General features: G+C 50.6%; 1 non-coding gene across 1 annotated transcript; it reads left to right on the top strand.

Annotated features, from left to right (window-relative positions):
- The first annotated feature begins 23,425 nt into the window (after window positions 1-23,425).
- Window positions 23,426-23,608, top strand: LOC136965737 (U2 spliceosomal RNA). The gene has a single exon (XR_010879343.1). It is a non-coding gene; the product is annotated as a U2 spliceosomal RNA (small nuclear RNA).
- The last annotated feature ends 292 nt before the right edge of the window (window positions 23,609-23,900 follow it).

Below are 23,900 nucleotides of genomic sequence, written 5' to 3'. Positions count from 1 at the left end.
ATCCTGTGTTCAAGTCTTCATCCAACATCCTGTGTCCAAGTCTTCCTCCAAAATCCCGTGCCCAAGTCTTCTTCCAATATCCTGTGTACAAGTCTTCATCCAACATCCCGTGTCAAAGTCTTCTGTCACTGTCTGGTGTTCTTCTTTAAGACCTAACCTTTTTTGGCAAGTAGGAGCCTATCAGCATTAACATCCCTCAGGGATGACATACTGTTGTCCGAAGACTTTAACACTCCCCATTGCTAACATAAGTACAGCTGTCTTATCGTCTGTCAGTCAAGTAGAAGTGAGAAATAAATCCAAATGTGAATCTAAATTGTGGAAACACATCGTCAGTAGTATACCTAGGATCATCGGGCGTTTCGGCCTTCGAAACACTAGACACCCTCCCCATAGGCAGGCCCACCAGGGTTGATCAAATCCCCAGTGTGTGTTTCCAGTCCAATTGGTGAATCAACAGATACATTTGGAAAAATAGCAGTCTGGTCCACAGAAAAACAGTCCACCCTAATGCAGTCTTGAGGTGTAACTGGAGAGAATAAAGAAAACACCAGCGGAATACATATACATTTATTAATTAAACAGCCGCCTTGAACCAAAGCGTCTTTACAATAAAAAGTCACTTAACAATAAAACAACATGAATGTCAACAATAATACTTACCAATAAAAAGTCACTTAACAATAAAACAACATGAATGTCAACAATAATACTTACCTGTGCTAGGAGTAAAAGAGGGTTAGGGTTAGAAGAGAAAGCAAGGAGGGTTAGGTTTAAGACAAGAAAGAGAGAGACCCACCAGGGGCCTAGGGTTGGGGTTAGGATAGGGTGCAGGTGGGGTTAGGGTCAAGAGCGGGAGGGTTGGGTGTAGGTAAGAGAAGGAGAGGGAAATTAAATCAGTGACTCATACAGGGTCGACACCCACAGGGCGAATGGTTAGGGTTAGGGTTATGGGTTAGGTTTGTGGAAAGGTCTCAGCCCAATGTTGGACTGGAGTTGCGCTGGCACAAGTCCTGTGTTTGTATTCAATGATTTTTTTGTCCCCAGAAAAGAAGGTGAAGAGGAGGATTATTATATTCCCATCAAGGTAGGTATCCTAGTAGGTAAGTATCTTGGGTAAGTAAACAACTAAATACCCTATACTTTGGATCTGTGTTGATCTTTTTTCTTTTTTTGTCCTACAGGAACCCTTCTGCCCCCCACTGGTCATCACAGGTAAGTATCACAGGTAAGTAGGTATGTGCATATATACACTCTTTTCTGATTCCTGGTATTGTTAAATAACTTTTTTTCTCTTTCCCCAGGAATCCCTCACCTCCCACCCGGAAGACAGCAGGGGGTATGCAACCTTTAGATGTTTATATTAATAAATCACTAATCCATAATTTTAGCATTCTTTCTGCGGTTTCCGTGGTCCAGAGAACTGGATCCCGTCCCGTTACCTGGAATTGGAGTTTATCCATCTCAGGTAACGTTTGAAAAGGAGATTTACTATCAATATAAAAGTTAAAAGCGTCAAATAATTTTTGCTGGTCCTTAGCCAACCTGTCCGAGAAATTAATGAATGGCACGTAGATAACAGCCTTGGGAAATTGTTTTTGACAGGTTTTCCCAAGCTGCTGCAGTTGCTTCACGGTGGTCATGGGTTTCTGTCTGTCGAGACAGTTAACCATCCCCACTGACAGGATGACATGCTCTGTGTTAGAGTTTGGTGTCAATTACTTTAGCACCCCCCTTAAATGATGGCAGTTCGCCCCAGGGAAACTGTCAACTTGGATAAAATCATCCTTAAAAGTAGGGATAGCCGAGAGATTATTGTCCCCCACCACCACTATGGGTTTCACTACGTCTAACTGCCAATCTTGTATTTTCCTCCAACAGGTCGGATGGATAACGGGCTCCTCTCGATGGAGGACCTTTGGCTGTGACTGGCTGAGGGCGTGACGGTAAGTGGGTTCCAGGGGAAGGGAAAGGGGGAGGGTTGGGGTGAGGTGAGGTATAGGAGAGGGAGGGTTGGGGTTAGGATGAGGGATCAGGGAGGGGTTAAGTCCCCCTTCCACCATGGGGTTTGGGGAAGGGGGAGGATTAGATATGGGGAAGGGAGGGTTGGGGTTAGGGTTCAGGGTCAAGGTGGGGTTAGGACCCCTTATACCCACCATGGTGTCACTCAACCGCGTCAACAGCACTTTGGGAGGGAAACTGGTCTCCACTGTTGGGGGTGGGCTGGCAATAGTCGGGCTAATTGCCACCTCACTGCCACTACTGGGGGCGACTTGGACCCTCTCCCTCACAATTTCAGAGACCCCAGATGTAAAGTTCAGGGCCTCTTTAAAGGTAAGTAAGGTAATTCCAACTGTGTTTAACCCATGTGACTGTTTGATGTTTTTTGTTTTCCCCACAGGAGATGTTCCAGAGACCTCTGGAGTTTCCCTCATCCCTACCAAAGGTAAGTATCCATCCCCCTGGGTGACCACACTGGTATCGGAGTCCTCCTGTATTGGAGTTAGGACCCCCATATCCATGGATGCAGGCAATGGTGGGAAGTCCTCCGGACTCATCGGCCGGAGGGCTTGAGAAGATGGATTTTCTCCTGGAGAGGTGAGTAATTCCCGCAATGTTTTCACTGATGTTGTTGTGAATTTGCGTTTGTATCTCAACCTTCCCCAGCCCACCGCCACTCGAAAAGCCTCCTCATCCATCCCAGGTAAGTCACCCAGTAAAAAGACCAACATATCATCATAATGACACTTTAAAATCTCCAAGTTCCCCTCTAAACATTTGTTGGTGTTGATTTTCACCTTACTGGTGGTTTCAAACGAGGGGGACGCAGGTTTAATAAAAGTTGTTAATTTATTAACCTGCCTTTGCATCCCTTTTGGACAGGATCCCTTGGAGATGGAATCATCCAGGATCTCTGTGTGATGCAGAGCTTGGAGAAGTTTAAAATAAATTCTGGCCAGTGGGACATTCAGGCATTTGGGTCGGTTTCTCCCGTTTCCTGTTTCTGTTGGTCCCACTTCCATGCTCCTTATAAAAAGTAAAACCGCTAAAATTGCTAAAAGTATTTCTAAAATGTCTCAATAAAATTGTTCAGACATCAATAAAATGCATTTATTGCCTATGGTATCCTGTTTAGTCCTTTTATTGCACATAGATTCTTGGCCTTTAGAAAAGCCTGTCTAAAAAGAGCCCTTGCTGCAAGGGTTATCTTTTTTTGCCCCAATGACACCTGTGCAGGGTGAAGATAGCCCCTTCCTTGGTCAATCCCTGTAGAACAGCACACTGTGCTTTTGAAAAAGAGGTTCCAAACCAGGAATAAGGTAAGTGCACCACACACTCACACACACACACTCACCCCACACAAAGAGGGAACTGAGCCAACCAGGGTTCTCTCCCCTGCTCATAAAGTGCCAAGTGCTGGGTGCAAAAATGTGCAACTGTTTGTTTAAAACAAAGGACTAAAAAAAGTTCAAAAATGGACTGGGTCCACTCTGAATAAAACCATAGATTAAAATGCACTCTAAAAGTTTTTGCCCCCCATAAAAGAATAAAAGAGTAAAAGACTAAAAGAAGGAGCTCCTAACGTTTCACCTTCATAAGGCTTCGTAGGGTTAGGGTTAGGTTTGACGTCTGAAAATCCCCCGAGCCCAGTAGTTCGGTACTTCGACCCACTTAGGCTCAGGACTGAGGCACACGCTATGCCAATGCTGAGTCATCCAACACATCCGAACAGGGGCTAAGCCCCGAGGGGAACCCAGGCCGGGTAACCCCTGAAGTGCTCGCCACCCGACACAAGGTGAGTGAGGAGCACCCAGAGGGACAGTAATATATAAACATACAGTAAGAAACAATGCATAATATATAAGTATAGGTCGAGCACATGGATAGCCGTCTCCGTATCCACTTGACATGTTCAGGTAGCAGGGTCAATGCGGAAGCATGCTCAGGGTCAGAAAGGTCCCTTGTTAGTAGAAGTTAATATCTGGAGGGTCTCTGTCCACCTGGGGGACAAAGTAAACACCATCAGAGTATATAAAAGTCATAAATTGTTTGAAACCGAGTTATTATTCCAACTATGGTATTAATCCTTAGAGTCCCGATCCCCAAGGGGTCAAAGTACACATCCTCAGATTATAAATCAGGTTTGATGTCTGATGATCCCTCGAGCCCAGCAGTTTCGTGCTTCGACCCGCTTAGGTGTGAACTCTCACTGGTTGGGGTTAGAAAAAGTGACTCAGTGAGGTGGCCCAGTGATCAGGGCTAAATCCAGTGGGGGGAAGGGACAGTTATGTTGAGGTGTCAACTCTCACTGGTAGGGATTAGAATAGATGACTCAGTGAGGTCGCCCAGGAACTGGAGTCAAATCCATCAGGGGGAAGTGACGGTTATGTTCAGGCGTGAACTCTCACTGGTTGGGGTTAGGACAGGTGACCCAGTGAGGTGGCCCAGTAATCAGAGATAAACCCACTGGGGGGAAGCAACGGTTAAGTTTTAGGCGTAGACACTCCCAGGTTGGGGTTAGGATAAGTGACAGGGGGGCTATCCCACCCCATTAAGTCACAGTAGGTAAGACGTCCGGTTAAGTTTTAGGCGTTAGGGTTAGGTTGTTATCTCTGATGCCCCCCACGCCAAGCAGTTCAGTACTTCGACCCGCATAGGCTTAGGGGGAAATGCACTCGTATCCTAGAGCCATGTAGATCTTCCACCAGAGGGGGTAGGGGAGTAGACCCCCTCCAGGACCCCAAAGGGGTCCCAGGCCTGTAGACCCTGTTGCGCTCGCGGCCCAGGGTAAGTAAAGGCCTAAACACTAAAGAGGACGTTAGTAACCGATGGGTACATGGATGACCACCCCCGAATCCACTGACGGACGTGTGCACACCACAGGGTCTAAGCAGGAGCGTGCTCTGAGGTCTTCTGTCCCCACAAGAGAGGTTCCCCCCGAGAGAGGTAGGTGACCTCGGGTGTCAAGGTTCACTCGTGGGTAGCAGAGGTGACCGGCCACCGTAGCACATGCTACATCCGAGTGTAGACACAGGGGGGTTCCCCTCATCCAATCCGAAGCGCGCAGCCACGCTGAGGTAGTCCATCTAATCTTCTTCACCAGTGGAGCAGCAGGGCCGTCTACCTCTTCCGTCGGTAGGAAGCATGAGAAGGGAGGGGTCACTCCTGTCTCCTCCCCCTGAGTCCGGTCAGGAGGAGTGACTCGTAAAGCAGCGGAGCCGGTAAAACCGTGGTCCAAGCCTGAGGCCGGCTTGAAAATCAACCGTAGCCACGGCTTGAAAATCAACCGTAGCCACGTCAGGACTGCTTTAGATGAAGTGGTGGGGTGGGCTGGACCGTAGCCTGGGCCTACGGCCGGAGGGGTCCCCCCGTTGCCGTGTGAGGGCCGGATGATGTGTAGTACACATCACCGAAGGAGGGAGCTGAGACAGCTCGGTCATCAGAGATGACAGAGGATCACAGGCTATGTGCGGAGGACCAAGTCCCTGACGGTCCAGCCCCCAGGATGGGCGATGATGGTCCAGTGGAGGCCAATCCGGGTCCTCTTCAAGAGATGGGGCATGAGCGTGAGTGAATGGATGCACCTGAGTGTGTGAGTGTGTGTCCTACCTTGGCCCGGTAGCTAACCTAATCTAGGGGGAGCCTGCCTGAAAAATTCAAAAGCCTATCCAGGGCCTGGTTTTGATGAGTAGAGGACATCTGCACTTGTCGTGCTGCTGGGCAGGAAAGGGGGGTTAATGGACAGGACACATGAGTGCCATGAATGCAATAAATGAGGGCGCTCTGGGGAAGAGCGCCGCAGACATACATGAGTATGTGGAAGACGGGCGTGGGGGTGTGTGTGTGTGTGTGAGAGAGAGAGAGCAGTTAGGGGAAAGCGGATAGAGGGAGATCAGCTAGAGAGAGAACAGCTAGGGAGAGCGCGCGTGTGTGGGTGTGTTGGAGAGAGAGAGAGCAAGAGAGGGGCTCTTCCGAGCAAATAAAAGGTGTAGTCAAAAACGCAGAACTCCACTCCCTGGGAGGTGCCTTCCTGCTGGCACCTACCACAACATTAAGCAGGGAATCGTGAGGTTCTAACCGGCCACGACTGCAGTTTCGCTCTCCTCAGAGCTCGTCAGGTAGCAAAGTATGAAATAAAACACGTTATGCAGGTCAAGGGCCGTCCTACGACTAAGGACTATCAAGAACTCAGGGGTGACGACAAAAAGCGTCATCCCCCTGTGCCTTGGGCGCCCACCAGAATCGGTAATCTCAATTAAACATCTAGGGAAAAGAGGAGACAAGAGAGAGAGAGAGAGAGAGGGAGAGGGTGTGTGTGTATATATAAGTCAATATGGATGGACAGTGTGTGACCAACCGGATCTGTGGAGGGAGAAAGGTGTACAGGTTAGGGTTAGTGGGGTGCAAGAGTGAACCTGTAAAGGAAACCGTGTGGATTAGGGTTAGTGAGGGGGTCAAGGAGATAGTAGACACAGACACCACAGGTCAGGGAAGAGTAAGGGGGGGGGGGGGGGGGGAAAGAGCAAGAGAGAGAGAGAGCAGGTAGTGAGAGCAGGGAGTGGGAAAGAGCAAGCAGGGAGAGCAAGAGAGAGAGAGAAGAGTAGGAGAGAGAGGGCAGGTAGAGAGAGCAAGGGAGAGAGAGCGCAAGGGAGAGAGAGAGGGCAGGTAGAGAGAGAGCAAGGAGAGAGAGAGAGAGGAGGAGAGCACGAGAGAGCGGAGAGAGCAGGAGAGAGCAGCGGAGAGAGGGCAGGTAGAGAGAGCGAGAGAGAGGAGAGCACGAGAGAGCGGAGAGAGAGCAGGGGAGAGGGGAGAGAGGGAAGGTAGAGAGAGCAAGGGAGAGAGAGCGAGAGAGAGAGCAAAGGAGAGAGAGAGAGCACGAGAGAGCGGAGACAGGGCAGGTAGAGAGAGCAAGGGAGAGAGAGCGCAAGAGAGAGAGAGAGAGGGCAGGTAGAGAGAGCAAGGGAGAGAGAGCAGGATGTGTGAGAGAGAGAGAGAGAGGGGGAGAGAGTGAGAGAGAGAGGGCAGGTGGAGAGAGCAAGGGAGAGAGAGCGGGATGTGAGAGAGAGAGAGCGAGAGGAGAGCACAAGAGAGCGGAGAGAGAGCAGGAGAGAGAGAGCAGGGGAGAGAGAGCAGGTAGAGAGAGGGAGGGAGAGCGCAAGAGAGAGAGAGGGCAGGTAGAGAGAGCAAGGGAGAGAGAGCAGGATGTGTGAGAGAGAGAGAGAGTGAGAGAGAGAGGGCAGGTAGAGAGAGCAAGGGAGAGAGAGCGGGATGTGAGAGAGAGAGAGCGAGAGGAGAGCACAAGAGAGGAGAGAGAGAGCAGGTAGAGAGAGGGAGGGAGAGAGAGCGCAAGAGAGAGAGAGAGAGCATGAGAGAAGAGGGGAGAGCCACAGGGTGGGAGGGGTTGGGGTTAGGATGAGGGGACAGGTGAGGAGACAGAGGAGGAGAGGAGGAGACTGGATTAAAGGGAGGTCAGCAGGGTGTGCGTGGGTGTGTGCAGAGTTCAAGGAGAGGGATGAGAGAAAGAGAGAGCAAGGAGAGAGAGAGAGGAGAAGGAGAGCACAAGAGAATGGAGAGAGAGCGCAGGAGAGAGCAGGGGAGAGCGAGCAGGTAGAGAGAGCAAGGGAGAGAGAGCGCAATAGAGAGAGAGAGAGCAGGGGAGAGAGGGCAGGTAGAGAGAGCAAGGGAGAGGGAGCTGGATGTGTGAGAGAGAGAGAGAGAGAGAGAGAGAGAGAGAGAGAGAGAGAGAGAGAGAGAGAGAGAGAGAGAGAGAGAGAGAGAAGGAAGAGCCAGGGAGAGAGAGAGAGGTGTCCACAGCACTGGAGGGTGATGTGACAGGGGAGTGTGTGTATGTGAACCCTATACGTGGTGAATGTGGGAGAGAGAGAGGGAGAAGGAGAGAGAGAGGGAGAGAGGGAGGGAGCATGAGAGAAGAGGGGGGAGCAAGCAGGGAGAGCAAGTGACCTAAGGTTAGGCAAGAAGTAAGATGGGTTGAGGTTAGAGTGAGGGAACAGGTGAGGAGGTGGGGAAGAGGAGGGGGGACACAGAGTCAAGGGCAGGATGGGTGAGGGAATTAGGGTTAGGCATTTACATTTATTCATTTAGCAGACGCTTTTATCCAAAGCGACTTCCAAGAGAGAGCTTTACAAAGTGCATAGGTCACTGATCATAACAACAAGATAGCCAAAAAACATCGCGAGTAGCCAAAACATGAAGCACACATTGTGAACAACCAAAGTAAGTGCCAAAGGGAAGAACCATAAGAGCATGTAGTTAAACAAGTTACAATTAAACAACATGAACAGCTATAAGTGCAAGTGTACCTGTGGAAAAAAAGCAAGCAACAGTAATAAAACAATATATCACAGCGAGAACAAAAATTTAAATCAGTTACCACTAACCACAAGAGCAACAAGTCTCTAAGCAAGAGTCATTGTGATCCTTGAGGAAACTAACATCGGGTCAAGCGAACCGTTCCTAAGTACCGTTGTACTCCCGGAACAAGTGCGTCTTGAGCCTTTTCTTGAAGGTGGAGAGACAGTCAGTGTCTCTGATGGAGGTGGGGAGTTGATTCCACCACTGGGGGGCCAGACAGGAGAAGAGCTTGTGTTGGGACCGGGCGGTCTTGAGCGGTGGGACCACCAGGCGGTTGTCTGAAGAAGACCTTAGGTGACGGGTGGGGGTGTAAGGCTGCAGGAGAGACTTGATGTAGACGGGTGCAGTCCCGTTCACAGCTCGGAAGGTCAATACCAGGGTCTTGAATCTGATACGGGCCATGATAGGTAGCCAGTGGAGAGAGATGAGGAGCGGGGTAACATGGGAGCGTCTGGGTAGATTGTAGACCAGGCGGGCCGCCGCGTTCTGAATCCTCTGAAGAGGGCGGGTTGCACATGCTGGGAGACCAGCAAGCAGCGAGTTGCAATAGTCCAACTTGGAGAGGACGAGTGCTTGGACTAGCAGCTGGGTGGAGTGCTCAGACAGGTATCTCCTGATCTTCCGGATGTTGTAGAGGGTGAATCTACACGACTGGGAGACCGCAGCAATGTGGGCCGTGAGGGAGAGCTCGTCGTCCATGGTAACCCCAAGGTTCCTGGCAGAGGATGAAGGGGTCACCGTCGCAGATCCCAGGGTGATTGAGAGATCGTGGGAGATGGAGGGTTTAGCCGGGATGATGAGAAGTTCTGTTTTGCCGAGGTTCAGCTGGAGGTGGTGCTCGGTCATCCAGGCGGAGATGTCTGTGAGGCAGGCCTCAATCCTAGCTGAGATCCCCGGATCGGTCGGGGGAAACGACAGGTACAGCTGCGTGTCGTCAGCGTAGCAGTGGTAGGAGAAGCCATGGGAGGTGATGATTGGTCCAAGTGAGGTGGTGTACAGAGAGAAGAGGAGGGGTCCAAGGACGGAGCCCTGTGGGACACCAGTGGAGAGCTGGCGAGGGCCTGACAGTTTGCCTCCCCAGGAAACCTGGTAGGATCTTCCCGACAGGTAGGATGAGATCCACTGGAGTGCAGTGCCAGTGATGCCCATCTCAGAAAGTCTGGCGAGCAGGATCTGGTGGTTAACCGTATCAAACGCTGCAGAAAGGTCCAGCAGAATGATAACGGATGACCTGGAAGCCGCTCTGGCAGACTGGAGGGCAGTGGTGACTGAAAGGAGGGCAGTCTCTGTGGAGTGGCCAGTCTTGAAGCCCGATTGGTTGGGGTCAAGCAGGTTGTTCTGAGAGAGAAAGTTAGACAGTTGGTTAGATACAGCACGTTCAATTGTTTTTGAAAGGAAGGGTAACAGTGATACCGGTCTGTAGTTCTGGAAAACGGCAGGGTTAAGGGAGGGTTTTTTGAGTAGAGGGGTAACTCTAGCCTGTTTGAAGGCAGAGGGGAAGGTGCCAGAGGTGAGAGAGGAGTTTAGGACATGGAGAAGAAAAGTTATGATGGAGAGGGAGATGGTTTGAAAGAGAGGGGAGGGTATAGGATCAAGGGGACAGGAGGTGGGGCGATGAGAGAGAATGAGGTCAGAGATCTCTGCCTCAGACAGGGGAGAAAAAGAGTTTAGACATTTAGTTGGGTCAGTCATGGAGGGTGAGAGGGTAGGAAAGGTGGGTTTAGGGAACCGACTGCTAATGTCGGCGACTTTTTTCTCAAAGAAGGAGGAGAAGTCGTCTGCTGTCAGGGTGGAGGGAGGGGGTGGGGGAGGTGGGTTAAGAAGGGTGGAGAAGGTAGAGAAAAGTTTGTGGGGGTTTGAAGCAGAGTTCATTTTGTTCAGAAAGTAGAGGGTTTTAGCACCAGTTATGTGAGAAGAGAAGGATTTGAGGAGGGAGTGATACTTATCAAGGTCCAGACCACCTTTGGACTTGCGCCATCTCCTCTCGGCTGCCCGAAGGGTGGACCGTTCTTCACAAATAACATCCGTAAGCCACGGGCAGGAGGGAGAAGATCGTGCAGGCCTGGTTGACAGGGGACAGAGAGAGTCAAGTGATGCAGTTAAAGTGGTTAACAAGGTGTCGGTGGCAGTGTTAGTGGGGTGGGACGAGAACTCGTCAATGGGGGGGAGGGAGGATGTTACAATAGAGGAGAAATGGGAGGGGGATAGGGAGCGGAGGTTGCGCTGGAAAGTTACAAGGGGAGGGGAGGTAGAAGGAGTTGGAGGGAGAGAGATAGAGAATTGGATAAAGTAGTGATCAGAAATATCCTTTTGCTGCCTAAGCCAACATTCCAAACATTCCATATGCTGTTGAAATATGATATTCATATTAATATGCAAATTTTATGAATTTTCATATTAAATCATACACCTTAACTGTTGACACCATATTGAAGAACAGAACTAGGGGATTTTTATGATGTGAATAAATATATGATTACTTAAGGCAAATCATATTTTATCAAGGTGATTTCAGGCAGCCATTTTTTACAAAAACTTCTCCATCCACCATACCTCATCAGACAACTTCATTTTTAACCACTTTAATTACAAGATGGAGGAAAACTTTGAGCAGGTGGAATATCCACAAATCTGTGGGCAATGTGGAACAGAAGACAGATTAGAAATATCATATTTTGATTACAAGTTATGACCATTCTAGTGACTACATGGAAACATGTGGAAACATGGGGGAAACCTAAATTTCTCTGCCCCAAAAGTAGCTAGCGCTATGGCTGGATACTCCTCTCGATAACTAAAAAACGTTGGAGTTTCTTCCACAATCGACCGAATTGGCCAAACAAGGTATGTACATTTAGCTTACAGTGTATATAATCTAGCTAGTTAATGTTGTTTTTCTAAGTTTTTTAGAAATCTGCTCAAATCGAGGCTAAACAGTGCTACTAACGTCATTACTGCCTGTCCTGCCGGACACGGCAGGACAACTTTTTACTTACGAAGAATTTGTTTGTGGGAGTGACGCGAGTTTTTTCCTGAAAAAACTCGCGTCACTCCCACAAACAAATTCTTCGTAAGTAAAAAGTTTAGACTTTTAATTGACAATATTGACAACACATATTAATAAACTTGTCTTTACTCAGAATATCGTCTCAGATTTCAATTCGAAGCTGTAAATCTAACACTGTAGGCAATCTCCCATGGTCTCCGCTCTGGCTCCGCCTCGAAAAACAATGGCTGCCGTTGCAGACGATACATTTATTTTCCCCTCCCAGTAACCCCTTAACCAATGATATGTACTTTGAGCTTAACTTGTCATGAGTATCTGGCAGTTTTCAGAAATAAAATCGGTGATTGGACGGCAAAGATATTAAGGCGGGTCTTATGGGTCTTTTTCGACCCATATTTGAATGGTCCGGCTGGATAGGGATATGCAGTGGGGTTACAGAGGTTAAGTCAGTGAGGCATCAATTGGAAGGGTTGAGGTTAGGATGAGGGGATGGGTGAAAGTGTGGAAGGAGGGGAAGAGACAGGGTCAAGGTCAGGGCAGGGACTTAAGGTTAGGTAATGGGGTAGAGGGGTTGTGGTTAGGATCAGTGGACAGGTGGGGAGACAGGGGAGGAGAGGAGGAGACAGGAGTAGATGGAGGTCAGCAGTGTGTGTGTGGGTGTGTGTGCAGAGTTGAAGGAGAGAGAGAGAGAGAGAGAGAGAGAGAGAGGTGTACACAGCACCAGAGGGTGATGTGACGGGAGAGTGTGTGTGAAACCTATACGTGGTTAGGGTTAGGGGTTAGGTGTGGCAGTAATAACGGGGAAACACCCTGTGGGACCCCAACGGGACCACAGTACAGGTGAGACCCCATTTAGGCACGCGCACCTGAAACCCCACTCACTCTGTCCCCCTGAAATGAATGAATGAGCAGGAGTCTGTTTTATAGGCTCCTCCCTTTCCACTGCCAGACCTATTGACCAATAGGAGTAGTATTAGTAACCCTCAGGGATACAGTTGTCCGAAGACTTTACTACTACCAATTGTAACATAGGATATTCTTCTTGGACGTATTGTTCCTGATGATCCTATGTCCATGTCTTGTTGTCTTCTTTCCAACCTGACCCTATTGGCAAATAGGAGCCTATCAGTATTAACAACCCCCAGGGATGACATACTGTTGTCCGAAGACATTAACACTACCCATTGCTAAGGTCATCAGAATAAAAATATCTTGTGTCCAAGTCTTCATCCAACATCTCGTGTCCGAGTCTTCTTCCAATATCCTGTGTTCAAGTCTTCATCCAACATCCTGTGTCCAAGTCTTCCTCCAAAATCCCGTGCCCAAGTCTTCTTCCAATATCCTGTGTACAAGTCTTCATCCAACATCCCGTGTCAAAGTCTTCTGTCACTGTCTGGTCTTCTTCTTTAAGACCTAACCTTTTTTGGCAAGTAGGAGCCTATCAGCATTAACATCCCTCAGGGATGACATACTGTTGTCCGAAGACTTTAACACTCCCCATTGCTAACATAAGTACAGCTGTCTTATCGTCTGTCAGTCAAGTAGAAGTGAGAATTAAATCCAAATGTGAATCTAAATTGTGGAAACACATCATCAGTAGTATACCTAGGATCATCGGGCGTTTCGGCCTTCGAAACACTAGACACCCTCCCCATAGGCAGGCCCACCAGGGTTGATCAAATCCCCAGTGTGTGTTTCCAGTCCAATTGGTGAATCAACAGATAAATTTGGAAAAATAGTAGTCCACAGAAAAACAGTCCACCCTAATGCAGTCTTGAGGTGTAACTGGGGAGAATTAAGAAAACACCAGCGGAATACATATACATTTATTAATTAAACAGCCGCCTTGAACCAAAGCGTCTTTACAATAAAAAGTCACTTAACAATAAAACAACATGAATGTCAACAATAATACTTACCAATAAAAAGTCACTAAACAATAAAACAACATGAATGTCAACAATAATACTTACCTGTGCTAGGAGTAAAAGAGGGTTAGGGTTGGAAGAGAAAGCAAGAAGGGTTAGGTTTAAGACAAGAAAAAGAGAGACCCACCAGGGGCCTAGGGTTGGGGTTAGGATAGGGTGCAGGTGGGGTTAGGGTTGAGAGCAGGAGGGTTGGGTTTAGGTAAGAGAAGGAGCGGGAAATTAAATCAGTGACTCATACAGGGTCGACACCCACAGGGCGAATGACACTGCTGCCCACAGGGCTTGAGTCGAGGCTTAGGGTTAGGTTTGGGTTAGGGTTAAAAGAAAAACTGGGTGGTCTTAAGGAGCACGGGCCTCTTATTCCTGTGTTTTAAAATATAACAAAAGAAAGGAAAACAGAAATACAAAAAAAATTGTTGTGAAATAATGTGTGTTTTTTTCTTTTGCAGGGTGGTATTCGTCGTAGCTCGCTAAGCGGTTTAGCGAGCTAATTTTCAGGCTAAGATAAAAAACGCCCCTCTTTTTGGTTCGTGGAAGCAACTTTCGATAAATCACCATAGTAACATATAAATTAGCACTAACCTGCTCCAGAGCAGGCTAACGTAAGTGTAGCTGGATAAGCTTGCCACACCCCCGGAAAATAACATGGCAGCTCCCTTTTTGAGAGACCCAGTTGACCAAGGAGCTATATTTTAGTTCGATTAGCTTTCCATACCAATAGAGTTCTTCGCGATTGCCAAGATCCTTTATTTCACACGGATGAGTTCTTGTTTGAGCGATATCAATTCAGTCGACAAGGACTCATTTATTTGCAAGACCTTCTCGGGCCGTACATTGCAAATATATCACACGCCGCAGCAAGCTTTATGCTTTATTATGAGCTTATGCTGCTGTATGTGAATATGTAACGCTATGTTTTACGAAATGTCTTGTCTTATCTGTTGTGCCTGTGCTTTTTATATGTTTCACTGTGGGAGAGTGGGAAACGTCATATCGATTCCTTTTTATGTCTTGACATGTGAAGAATTGACAATAAAGCTACTTGAAACTTTAACTGTGCTTCAGACTGCATAGCCTTGAGGTTTTTTGCGTCAGGTAGGCTATAGGCTACATTTTTATACAGTATAGGCGATGCAGAAAACATTGGCAAAGCCGCAGCATGCGTTGCTGTAAGAAAAGTGTACTTGGCGCTTAACCAGCTGATGAATCAATTCATCATATTCCCTGGCCATGTCCCAGTCAATGACATCAAAGAGGGATTTACACATATGCCTACATGCATATACACATATATAGTACATGATATAAGCGCAGTAGCTTACATATATCCTCATAATTGTCTATGAATTCGTATCAATTAGATACTCCTTGGCCTTGTTTTTATTTAGCCTACTTATTCTGAAAGAGTTGAGATCATTATTTTCGCTAGCAAGATCTCATTCGATTATTAATTTCCATTAAGCCTATACCAGCAGGCACAATTAAAGAAATGTGATCTGATTGATTGGGGTAATGAGGCACTTAAGATGAGCCTATACATTTCCCCAAAACTTTCGCATTTAGCTTATCGGCAATTGTTTCCCAAGCTGCTTGTTTTGCTCTGGCAGCGGTGGCGGTGTTTGACTTAGCCATGATAATATGCTTATTGTCTTCTTAGAGACTCATTATAATAGTTTGCTCGGATGGCAACAATAGCCTATCACCGCTCTCTCTTTCGTCTTTTCCGCCATCATACCGTTAAAAAATCACGGTTTTGGTGATCGACCGAATTTGTTCTATCGTGTGTAGGTCTATGTGCCAGTATGTAAGTGTGTGTGTGTGTATGGATACATAGCCAGATAAGTTATGTGTGTGTATATTATTTTTGGTAATGTATGTGTAAGAATATGTATGAGTGTGCACATGTATATGTTCCAAAGTGTTTGTGAAGTAATGTGTTTGTTCTTTTGCAGATGCTGTGTGGCGATGGATGAGTGGATGGTGCTGATCAAGGTAAGTGTTGTTGAAGGTGTAATTTATTCATTGAGTGAAGCAGGTCTTGTATGAGGTGAAGAGTGTTATGTGTTTTCATTCAGTCCCAGGGGTGTAATTGTGTTTAACTGTGTGATCCATTTTCTTTCGGCGTGTTTCCGCTGTCCACTGGACCACCCGGACCCCGACTCCACACCAGATATGATGAGGTGAGTGACGGGGTGCTCCTGGAAGTGTGTGACGAGTGTTGTTTGTAGGTGTGCCCGTGAGATGTTATACAGATGTTGTTTGAGTCTAGTGTCTATTGAAGAGACGGTTTCTCCTATATAATTTTTGTGGCAGAGGGTGCAGGTGATAATGTAAACGACGTTGGAGGTTTGTAAGGTGAGGTTGTCCGGGACTGGAGCTGATGTGTGACTGTGAGGGTTTGTAATGAATTTTCTGTATTTATAATTGGGTGTGCTTTGCCTTCGGCAAGGGCACAACCTTTGTTCTCTCACATATATATTATTATTATTTTTTTTATTTCTTTTTGCACCCCTAAAACTCAGTCAATATTTGGCCTACATAGACAACGTAGGTGTCAAAAGTTTGGTCTTGGTAGCGATTGAGTTGCTTCTATTGGAATTTACGTTCCGTTGCATGGTTTAGGCTTAAGTTAAGTTTTTGTGGCGAAAAGTGAAGCTAACGGTGGCTAATTTGCTGGCCACAGTCACTGGCCTTACCAACGTCACTGCGTTACTAACGTCACGAAAACACGCGTGACTACCTTTGGCAGAACATTCGTTTCGCATCTGTTAACTTGGGGGATAGCTAGGCTAACTATAGCTTTACTGCAAGGCAGCTGCAGAAACGCAAAAAGAAAAGAGGCCAGGGTGATAACTATTTACTCATTTTACTTTGTGATATGACACACAATTGTGATGTGTAATGTACAATATAAGCTGATATTATTAAGGAAGTACATCTACTTTCGTAAACAGTAGTCTACTATTTCACTGAAGTATTAGCATCATGACATTAGCCTGTGTTGCCCGGGCAACACATACTACAGTGGTCTATGATGTAGCGTTATCTGTTTTCAATCGTTAAAATAAACATTCCTCACATATACATTTTCGTTGTAGGATTTATTCTGACATTAGAAAACGATTTGTTGGTGAAATTACCATTACCTGTGGTTTCAAACCAGTGTAGCTCACTGCAACGCTGTAGCTTACGCGAGACACACTACAAAAACATCTACACTACACAGCTGTTTAGGAAGTCAAACGGCGACAGAACATGTTCGGCACTCCCCTTACTTAAATCAAAAGTCTATCTAACTACTAACCTGAACTTCATTGCCACAGCCTAAACGTTGTCAATCTGTTCATGAAAATAATTAATTTCAGTTTAAACCGTACAACGGAACGTTAAATCCAATTCAACCAACGCAATCGCTACCAAGACGAACACAGCAGTAGTCTAGTACTGTCCCGTAGTAGTACAATTTACCGGGGCAGCTTCTCCACACAGGGCTATATCGCATTTTGCGTTGTTACTGACAATGATCGCTACCAGTGAGCTTTTTATGAATGAGCGATTTTCCACTAAATAAATGTTACGTTTTGGGGGGCATATTTTCAGTTAGCAGATGGTACTGTTTGAATCGCGATTCCATCTTCTACTACCGGGTAACGTCGTAGAATAATCTTCAAAGGGGGTTCTTTATTAATGAATGAATGCAATGAGTAGGCTAAATGCCTGAAAATATCATGAGAAGGGAAAAACTTAGAATGACGTTTAAGTTATAGAGATTAGGTCAATTTTTACACCGGTCTGCCAAATGTATTCGTTTTGGTTCAACGATGAGGCTGCCTCTTGCAGGGGAAATGAGAAGACATCTATTTCATTCTACACTTCACTCGTATTTTCAGTTGTAAATGAGCAGCAAAAAAATGCTTTAAAATCTATGTAATCTTTATAAATAATAAGTATGCATTTTTATATAAAATATACAGAAATATCAGTTGTAAAAATGTCATTCAAAAACGGACCCCTGTGCAACCGACGCAAGCAAGCACACCCTACAATTTCCCCAGAAATTGTACCCTCTTTAGTGAAGTGTATGAGGTTTGGCTGCTGGAGAGGGCATGGTGCTGAATTTGGTGTGTATGAGTATGTCCTTTAAACTTTAATTTTTTCTGTATGCTGAAATGATCCTGTAGGGTTTTAGAGCGGGGTATGTGCGTTGAGCCGTGGTGAAGTTATGTTTGAATGCATGTTGTAGGGGTCTAGTTTTATGTGAAAATGTGGTGACTAAAGGAATGATTATTAACGGGTCCGTAACGGTGTCTGAGGTGAACGGTGTGCCGGTGTTGGTTGTGGGTGGTGGGGCCGGGGGGGTGAAACCAGAATCCTGAGTATTGTTAAAATCAGGATCGGGAAGAATGGTGGGGTTAAAGGGCGGGTCAACATCCAGTGGGGAACTAGGAAGGATATTAAAGGTAGGGTGGGGATGGGAAGGCAGGTTAGGGTTAGGTGGGGGTTTTCTAGAGGGCGGGGAGGGGGTGGGGGAGCCAAACCCGGTTCCGGGAGGAGGCGGAGCGCCGGGAGGCGGAGTGCCGGGCGGAGGAGCGCCGGGCGGAGGAGCGCCGGGAGGTGGAGCGCTTGGCGGTGGCGGAGGGCCGGCTGGCGGCGGTGGTGGCGCCTCGGGTGGCGGGAGGCCGATGGGACGGCCTAGGACGGGAATGAAGAACTCCCTCCGGTTTTCATGGAGGGACCCGGATGTACCGAGGCTGTCAAGGGAGGTGTTCACCCGGCAGGTGGTGATCGCCATTTTAAAACTGACGCCGGCGGAGGTCCTGTGTCTACAGGACAACGTACAGGAGAGGGGGTTCGATGTGACCCTGAAGACGGCGGCTATTGCGGCGTCGGTCCTGGGCTTGGTGTGGGCCCAGAGGGCGGTGGCGCCCCTTGGGTCATATGAGGTGGTGGACCTTGACCGCCAGAATTTTAGGGTGGTGACGGTCCATTTATATAATGGGAACGTGTCGGAGCAGGCGGTGGCCGCGTTTCTCAGCCGCTATGGGGACGTGAAGTCAGGGGCCCGGTACGTCCTGGACTCGTTGGGGTACAGGACGGGGCGGCGCCAGTACCAGATGCTGTTGGGTGAGGACGGGGCGGGGATGGACGGGCTACAGCACCCCCCGGCCTATTTTTCCATCGGGAGTGACAGGGGCTACTTGTTCTATGCTCGCCAGCCCCCTTGCTGCAGGAGGTGTCGCCGGGTGGGGCACACGGAGGTGACATGTGGGGGGCCCCGCTGCGGTGTGTGTGGTGAGGAGGGGCACATGGCACGGAACTGCCACGTGCCAAAGACCTGCCACCGCTGTGGTGCGGCGGGGCACCTAATGAGGTCGTGCCCTGCCCGGGAGAGGAGTTATGCGGGAGCCGCAGCAAGGGAGGCTGGTGCCCCTGTCACCCCAGGCGTCGCCCCTGGTGCCCCGGGCGGGGCCCCTGACGCCCCAGAAGAGGCCCCTGAGGGGGCCCCGGAGGTTCCGGACGTAGCCCCCGACACCCTGGTCATTCCAGAGACGGCGGAGGAGAGGGAGGAGTCGGCGGAGGAAGAGGTCACGGCGTCCTCTCCGGACGAAGAGGTCACCGTGGACGGGTTGCGGCAGCTGACGCGGGTCTTGGAGGAGTTGACGGCGGAGGTGGCCCTAGATGCTGGGCGGCCGAGGCTAGGGTCGGGTGGCGAGGTGGATGGTGTGGTGAGGGCTGGAGGCGGCGGGGCGGGCCCGGCGGGGCTCGGGCAGCTGCAGCTGGTCCTGGACAGAGTGGATGGGGGGGAGGTGGGGGGGTCGAGGAACCCCCGCCGAAAGGCGAGTGCGCTTACTGAGGGTGAGCAGGGTGTGGCAGGGGGGGCGGGGAGTAAGAGGGGGAAGGGGAGGAAGGGTAGACGAAGCGGGGAGAGGGGGCAAGGGCGGACTCTGCCCAGTTCGATGCCCGACACCCCGGTGGAGTTAGGTGGGGGTTTTATAGAGGGCGGGGAGGGGGTGGGGGAGCCAAACCCGGTGCCGGCCTCCTGGGGGGAAAGGATGGAGACGGAGGAGGGGGAGGGGAGTGGGAGTGGGGTGGGGGAGGATTTGTATGGGTGATAGGTTGGGGTCTTGGTGGGGTTTTTTCTTTTATGTATGTAACATGTCTTTCACTGTTTGTACTTTTAATTTGCGGGGATTGAGGGACAGGGTGAAGAGGGCGGCTGTTTTTTCGTTTTTGGGGGGTTTGAATATAACTGTGTGTTTTGTACAGGAGGTGCACTTAAGGGACAGGGGTGATGTGGTGGGGTTTACGCGGGAGTGGGGAAGGGGGGGGTCTGTATGGAGTGTGGGGGGGGTGCACTCATCAGGGGTGGGGATTTTGTTTGGGGGCGGTGGGGTTCGGGTGGAGGGGTCTTTTATGATATCACAGGGGAGGGCCATGGGGGCTGATATTTGTGTGGGGGAAATGAAAATGCGGGTGATTTGCGTGTATGGGCCACAGGGGAGGGTGGCGAGGGGGGAGTTGGTGGAGTGTGTGGTCCCTCACTGTGCAACAAACAGGGTGTTGGTGGTAGGGGGGGATTTCAATGTGGAGTTAGGGGGCACGGGTGAGGTAAGTGTAGCAGCGTGGAGGGTTTTGTTTAGCGGCCATAGTTTGGTGGATGGGGGGAGGCGCACTACCCCTCATTTGGACGGGCCCACGTGGCGTAATTCCCGTGGGGTCCAGAAGCGTTTAGACTACGTTTTCTTGCCTCGGTCTTTGGGACCGGTGTCGGGCCGGGTGCTCCCTGTATTCTTCTCGGACCATGATGGGGTCCTCTTGACGGTGCGGGCCCGGGTGCCGGTCTTTGGCCGGGGGTACTGGCGCCTCAACCTGGGGGTCTTGGAGGAGCGGGATTTCTGCGACTCCGTGGCCCACTTCTATCAGGGCCTCGTGGACCTTAAGCCCTTCTACGCGGGGGTGGTCGAGTGGTGGGAGACTGTTAAGGCCCGACTGAGGGACTTTATCCGGGGCACTGCAGGAGGCAGGCGAAGGCTTTGAGGGCGGAGATCGCACGGCTGCAGCACCAACTTGAGCTGGAGCATTCCTTGGGAAACCTGGGAGTGTCCCCCGACTTGCAGCGGTGTGCCGCTCTCAAGGTCCGTTTGAGGGTCATCCACGAGCGTCGTGCTCGCGCCTACCTCTTGAGGGCGCATCAGGATTTCTTGGAAGAGAATGCTCTGCCTCTTTCTTCGCCTCGGTCAAAGCGGCGAAGAGGAGGTCAGTGTTCACGGGGGTGAGGGACCTCCAGGGCCACGTAGCAGCGGAGCCTGCCCGTATGGTGGAGGCCGCCACCGACTATTACCGCGTTTTGTTTAGTGCTAGGGAGGTAGATGAGGGTTATGGCGAGGTCTTCCTCAGTGGGTTGACCCGGCGGGCGCCTCCAGATGTGGCGGAAGCAATGGAGGCACCGCTGTCCTTGGAGGAGCTGGAGGGGGCCCTGCGGCGCATGGGCCGGCGGAAGGTGCCGGGCCTCGACGGGCTGCCGGCTGACTTCTACCTCAGGTTCTGGGGTGTGGTCGGGCCGGCGGTCCTAGAGGTCCTCACCGAGGTCCTCCGCACGGCGTCCCTGGGAGGGTCGATGGCCGTCGGGGTGCTGTCCCTCTTGTATAAGAGTGGGGACAGCACGGATCTGGGGAACTGGCGGCCGTTGACCATGCTGTGCGCAGACTACAAGTTGTTGGCCAAGGTCTTGGCCGACCGTCTGCGCACGGCACTCCCATACGTCGTGCACGAGGACCAGACCTGTGGGGTCGGGGGTCGGTCCGTGCGCTGGAATCTCCAGCTGCTCCGGGACGCCATAGCCTGGGCCGAGGACCGCGGGCTGCCTCTGATGGTGGCCGGCCTCGACCAGGCAAAGGCTTTCGATAGGGTCCACAGGGGCTTTTTGTTTCGGGTGTTAGAGAGGCTAGGTCTAGGGCACGTTTTCATCGGGTGGCTTAGTACTTTGTACTCTGCCGTGGGGTGCACTGTTTCCATTAATGGGCACTTGGGGAAGCGGTTTGATTTGATCTCGGGGGTCAGGCAGGGGTGCCCGCTCTCACCCCTGCTGTTCATCCTTTACATGGAGCCCCTGGCGGCGGCCATTCGGGCCGACCCTGGTGTGGATGGGTTACTGGTACCAGGTAGCGGGGGCCTACGGGTCAAGATGACCCAGTACGCAGACGACACCACTCTGCTGCTGGGGAGCGACGCTAGCCTGATCCGAGCCTTGGAGATCTTCCAGGATTTCACGAGGGCCTCTGGTGCGGTGCTGAACCTCACTAAGTCTTCCGTGAAGTACTTTGGGCGCTGGAAAGACAGGACGGATGTACCAGGGGGGTTGTCTCTCAGTGCTGGACCCTTGCGGATCTTGGGGGTGCACTTTGAGGCGGCCCAGTGCGCCACGGCCAACTGGACCAGGCGCCTGGAAGCGGTCGGGCGGAAGTTGTCCCTGTGGAAAGCCAGGACTTTGACATTCGTGGGGAAGGTCTTGGTCCTGAAGATGGAGGTGTTGCCGACTCTCCTCTTCCTGGCTTATGTGTATCCCATGCCGGCCAGCATGCGGCGTCCTCTGACCCGGCTCGTCTTCCGCTTCCTCTGGGGGGGGAGGTACGAGATCGTGGCGAGGCGTCGTATGCTGGCCCCCGTGAGTCAGGGGGGGAGGGACGTGCCTCACTTCCCGCTGAAGCTCGACTGTGTCTTTGTCTGTTTTCTTTTGGGAGAGCTGTCCAGACCGGTCTTGCACCCTTCTGGGCACTTCCTGCGGTTTTTCTTTTCGTATCCGGCGAGGCATCTGTTGGAGTGGTCCAACCTGGGCCCCCGGGCTGAGCAGTTGCCCTGGCACTTTGGCCACGCGGCCAAATGGCTCCGTGCTCACCCCGAGGCCAGAGACCCGGTGCTGGGCCTGGACCAGAGGGCCCTGTATGCGGAGTTGAGGCGGGGAGTCTGTGCGCCGGCCGTGGTGGGGCTCCCTGCCACGGTCTGGCTGTCTGTGCAACTGCCTGGCCTCGACAACGGGCTCAAGGACCTGAACTGGCTGTGCCTCCACAAGGGCCTGCCGGTGCGTGAGATCATGCACCGGCACGGCCTGGCACGGACCTCGGTGTGCCCGCGGGCCGCCTGTAGCGGTGACGAGTCCATACGACACGTCATGTGGGACTGTCCTTTCGCCGGGGTAGTGTGGGCGAGGGCGGAGGTTTTGCTGGGGAGGGTGGTGAGGGGTTTTCACGTCACTTGGGCACGGGTGGAGAGGGGTGTGGGGGGGTCGGGTGGGCGGAGGAACCGCTTCATTTTGTGGCTCATCATCTCCCTCTTCAAACGGGTCCTGTGGCAGGGGAGGAAGGAGTGGGTGCTCCGGGGGGTTGACTGGGGGGTGGAGGGCTGTTTTCGCCGGGTGGAGGACAGCCTGAGGGTCCGGATGGGGGCGGACGTGCGGCGGTGGGGCCTGCGCGCCGCTCGTGACCGGTGGAAAGGGGGGCTGGGCCTCATATGAAGGGCCTGGCGCTTTCGGGTTGGCTCCCTGTGTGGGGCCTGTGGCGTGGGTGTTGGGGAGTGTGGCAGCCCCCTGTGTGGGGTTTTGTGTGTGTATTTATGTGTGTTTTTTGTTTTGGCTCCCTTGAGCGGGGCTTGTACTGTCGTTGTGTGTTCTTTTGTTTTGGCTCCCTTTGAGAGGGGCTTGTACTGTCGGTGTGTGTTTTTTGTTTTTGGCTCCCTTGAGCGGGGCCTGTCCTGTCCTTGTGTGTATTAGTGGGGTGGGGGTTTTCCGCCCCCTGCTGTTTGTTTTTGTGTGTGCTTTGTTTTTGTTGGGGTTTTCCGCCCCCTGCTGTTTGTTTTGTGTGTGCTTTGTTTTTGTTGGGGTTTTCCGCCCCCTGCTGTTTGTTTTGTGTGTGCTTTGTTTTTGTTGGGGTTTTCTGCCCCCTGCTGTTTGTTTTGTGTGTGCTTTGTTTTTGTTGGGTTTTTCTGCCCCCTGCTGTTTGTTTTGTGTGTGCCTTGTTTTTGTCGGGGTTTTCTGCCCCCTGCTGTTTGTTTTGGTGTATGTAGTGTTTTGTGGTGTATGTGGGGTGTGTATCCCCAGTTGTATATTTGTGTGATGTGAATAAACATTTTTCAAAAAAAAAAAAAAAAAAAATCTGTTCTTATCAGTTTAATATCTGATATGTCCTCCATGCGAGGACAACATATTAAACGGATTTTTGCAACAGGGAGTCGGAACAGGGGCTCGCTCCGTCCGCTCCGCGCATCGCCCCGGTATTGCAGCGTCTCCGGGAAGGGTGCAATCTTTCTAAGCGTGTCAAAGAGAAAAGCTAGGGAGGGAGGGAGGGAGGGAGGGAGGGAGGGAAGGAGGGAATGTCTGAATGAGTGAGGTTTGGGGGAGAGGGGTTTAGGTTAGGGCTAGGGTTTTTGGGGTGAGGGTCAAAAAACCCTCAAAAGGGGGGGGCCACCCAACAAAGCGGAACAAGCGATCCCTACCAAAAAAACGGGGTGAAAAGGGGGTGTGGGCGGAGCCCTGTCGGCCGGTGGCGTTTTCCCGCCCTTTTAGATATAAAAAAAAAAAAAGTGAGTGACTGAGTGAG

Source organism: Osmerus mordax, chromosome 21, assembly GCF_038355195.1.
Source record: "Osmerus mordax isolate fOsmMor3 chromosome 21, fOsmMor3.pri, whole genome shotgun sequence".
NCBI lineage: Eukaryota > Metazoa > Chordata > Actinopteri > Osmeriformes > Osmeridae > Osmerus > Osmerus mordax.
This window is presented reverse-complemented; position numbering and strand designations above follow the sequence as displayed.